The 4,139-nt window shown below is 43.5% G+C and overlaps 1 pseudogene; it reads left to right on the top strand.

Annotated features, from left to right (window-relative positions):
• The first annotated feature begins 2,893 nt into the window (after positions 1 to 2,893).
• Positions 2,894 to 3,011, top strand: LOC126485477 (5S ribosomal RNA; annotated as a pseudogene).
• The last annotated feature ends 1,128 nt before the right edge of the window (positions 3,012 to 4,139 follow it).

The following is a 4,139-nucleotide window of genomic DNA, read 5'->3' as shown; positions in this document are numbered from 1 at the left end:
AACTGATGCTTTCTTTTCATCAAATTGCACCAAAATTTTCCCCCGTTCCATGCTTCGCCTTTTCATTAGTTATCTGATCTAATTTTCACCATTGTTCAGTTATACAACGTTCGAAAGCTTCTATTTTGTTCTTGTCTGTATTGCCTATCACCCATGTTTCACTTGTGTTTGAGGATATTCTCGAAATACATTTAGAAAATACTTAACACTTGGCTGTTGCCCACGTAAACGTTGTCATTCCTTAGAATACGATATTGCAGTGCCTGTGTTGTTCAGAAGCACGATACAGCACTTACGAATTCCATGAAACGCAATATCGCATTTATCCGCTGATACCTACTGAGCGACTTTCATTAAAATGTTTCCCCTGTACGAGAACACACATAATGGATTTACGAGTGCATCTTGTAGACGATTTTTTGACGGCATTGGAAGTTTGGGTCTGGCGACGAAATGTGCTCGGATAGCCTAACGCTAAGGCGACCGCACGCAGTAATCGAGAGATCTGGGTTCGAATCCCAGACCGACTCAAATTTTCGTTGTTATCATTCCATTATACAGATGATGGTTGTCCATATTCGCAACTGCGAATACATTTCATGTGTTTCTTAGAATGGTAGCCATTTTACGGCTGTTTCAGAAGCTACATGTCCCTCACTTCACAATGAAGCCCATTGAGATCCTCAGTATACGTCATTTCGTATTTAAAAGCGAGAGAAGTCATACCCAATCAAATGACTGGATAGGCAACTACCGAAATTTTCGAGTCCCGTCAATTGACGGCATTGGCAGTCAAGGTTTTAAATTTATGCAGTGAAAAATGGAAAGATTTACACAATGAATCATCCAGCCTGATATTTATCAGACCTTGTGGAGATGTTCATTACATAATGAGCATTAAATGATAAAGTTTTCATTCCATTCCATTCAACATTAATGTGATGTGTGACCCTCACGGGCACTATTTCACTCTTGTATGCCTGAAATACATGCTGTGTAAGTTGATGAATATTCTTGATGGACATTGGTAAGGCAATTTCCATCATATCCAAAATATGCTCTATGGATGACACATGAAGACATCTATCAAGAGAGCCAAGGAGCGGTACATCCTTCAAAGCGTTTGAGATGTTAACTGTATTGTCGGTCTTGCATTATCCTGCTGGAATATGCCATTTGGTAGCCTGGTTCCGAAGGGTCTTACGTACTGATGAAATTTGACGATCACTTCGACAATTACGAGGCTCCCCTTATCACATCAGCAAAGTTGTTAGATATTTATTGGTCTAATCGCTGCTTCCTGTGAATTTTCACAAGATCGTCTATGTGCACACTGTCATCTATCTGACTGTCATGGAGAGAAGCGAGGCTTATCATCTAACACTGCGGAATTCCACTTAACGTCCCAGTTGAATCCTGCACAAAAAATGGTTCAAATGGCTCTAAGTACTATGGGACTTAACATCTGGGGCACGAAACCACTCTTTATGGAGTAGGCGCCAATGGAACAAAACGCTCTTTTCTGATGAGACCTCTATCAGTGTCCACAATGAAAATATTCATATTCATGTGTGGAGGCAACAAGGATAACGTTTGAACTGTAACTGTATCGTAAACCGCTACCCTTATGAAGGCGGTTCAGTCGTGTTTCAAGTGGAATCATGTAAGTCCGCAGACACCCGCTAACCAATATATGGGAGGATGATTGGTGTGAAGTATTGGGGTGACATCCTTGCGCTTGCTGTGGCTCCATTTCGTGAACATATTGGAGCTTGATTCACGCTGATGGACAACAATGCACGCTCCCATCGTCACGATCTTGTGAAAACGTATCTAAAGGAGCATAGAACCAACCGGGAGGAATGGCTCCCATCTTCTACAGATCTGAACTGCATTTGAGAATGCATAGACCATGCTAAAAGGAGCGGTTTACAATCGTCCTGTCCCACCAGAGACCTTACAGAGCGTCATAGTGGGCGCTGTGGAGGAACGGTACAATATCTGACAGCCTTCCTTGGATAATTTGAAAACGAATATGTGTAACTCAATTCAAAAGTGTCTCCAATTACGAGAAGGTGAGAGCGAAGAGCTTGTTCGATCCCATTATAATTAGCTTGTTCCATCGCATTATACTGAACACTCTACATGTTCGAGATACTTTCATCATTTTTCCAAATTAAAGAAATTGGGTTAATTGAGTTTGTACTAAGAGTTAGTCTGCTGATAGTGACAAGGCAGAGATGTGGTCACTCTATGGGTTGGTTAGTGCCAACATAAATTTGGGGTAAGGGCAGCTATGATGCACCTGTTTGCGAGGGGTATCTCGGGGATGGTAACGGGTTCCCCTGCCCTCCAGGACAGAGGAGAACGACAAGTGAGGGCCGCCATGACAGGGTCACTCTGGGGGAAGCTGTTGAACTGAGCGGACGGAATCGAAGGCGATCTCCGTCTTTGCCAACAAATTCTTTGTGGGATGAGATATAATTTATTATATTGTTATTAATCCGCTCTTTTTCAGGATGGAAGTAGTTAGCACGCCGTTACGACCATTAATTTTTTTGAAAAATTTTGCCTGTAAAATTAAAATTTTCAGATAGGGTTTCTTTTCCAGAAGTGAGCATGGGGCTAACTTTATCCACGAGTAGTAATGCAATCAGTTAGTGCCTTCAGCACACGAGAGCAGCAAAAGTGTAAAAAATCATATAGTTCCACTTTTAGCAATAACATTTGGGAATTTTAAATTTCTTACTGGTATAGCTAAAGTAACATGGGGCCTCACCCCTCCTAGTTAAATCTAACACGTGATCGTAACTACTGATGAGAAATTTAGACGTGATTCCGTGTGAAGCCTGCTAGGATATGCGTGTGTTTTGTGTGAGTTAATTAAGGGTTTGGCAACGGCCTTGCCGCAGTGGATACACCGGTTCCCGTGAGAACACCGAAGTTAAGCGCTGTCGAGCGTGGTCGGCACTTGGATGGGTGACCATCCAGGCCGCCATGCGCTGTTGCCATTTTTCGGGGTGCACTCAGCCTCATGATGCCAATTGAGGAGCTACTTGACCGAATAGTAGCGGCATGGGTCAAGAATACCATCAAAACGACCGGCAGAGTGGTGTGCTGACACCCCCCCCCCCTCCAATCCGCGCCGGCCGGAGTGGCCGAGCGGTTCTAGGCGCTACAGTCTGGAACCGCGCGACCACTACGGTCGCACGCTCGAATCCTGCCTCGGGCATGGATGTGTGTGATGTCCTTAGGTTAGTTAGGTTTAAGTAGTTCTAAGTTCTAGGGGACTGATGACCTCAGAAGTTAAGTCCCATAGGGCTCAGAGCCATTTGAACCATTTTTGAACCCCCTATCCGCATCCTCCACTGAGGATGACACGGCGGTCGGATGGTCCCGGTAGGTCACTCGTGGCCTGAAGACGAAGTTCACAGTTCACAATTGAGGGTCTAAGCGTGTGACGCAATTTTTTGGGAAATTAATAAATTTTGTGCACGGATCTTTTGATTCATGACTACCCCCACTTGCAAGCAGCCGCCTAAACGAAGCTCCACGTCCTAACTAAATGGTAAATAATAGATCGTGCTTGTGAATAATTGTGTAGATTGAAGCAAGAATTAACAGTGGGGTAAGCACAAAAAAAAATAGTCGTTGGTTTCAATCACCCATGTGGCATCGAATTGCACCGCCAGCGAGCTATCAGTTCGTACTTGAAAATACTTAAGGAGAGGATCCTTGCGTGTGTGTAAATTGTTAATTTGCGTGTGTCAAATTTTATAGAATGTTTTATTTTTAAAGAAATTGTTTTTGTGTGTACGAGAGATGTTTGTGTTTTTGTTCTCCCCATTTTCCCGCCAAGAATCTTTGCTATAATTTTGACAAAGGTGTAAGTAGGCTGTTTAGATTTTTTATTGGTAACGCCACCTCTGTATGAAAATCACTGGCTGTGCTGTGTGCAGTCTGTGGCTGCTTTGCATTGTTGTAATACTCGCCATTGTAGTGTTGGGCAGCTGGCTGTGAACAGCGCGTTGCGTTGCGCAGTTGGAGGTGAGCCGCCAGCAGTGGTGGATGTGGGGAGAGAGATGGCGGAGTTTTGTAATTTGTCATGAACTGTTATATATATTATGACTATCAAGGTA

This window comes from Schistocerca serialis, chromosome 6 (assembly GCF_023864345.2).
Source record: "Schistocerca serialis cubense isolate TAMUIC-IGC-003099 chromosome 6, iqSchSeri2.2, whole genome shotgun sequence".
Lineage (NCBI taxonomy): Eukaryota > Metazoa > Arthropoda > Insecta > Orthoptera > Acrididae > Schistocerca > Schistocerca serialis.
This window is presented reverse-complemented; position numbering and strand designations above follow the sequence as displayed.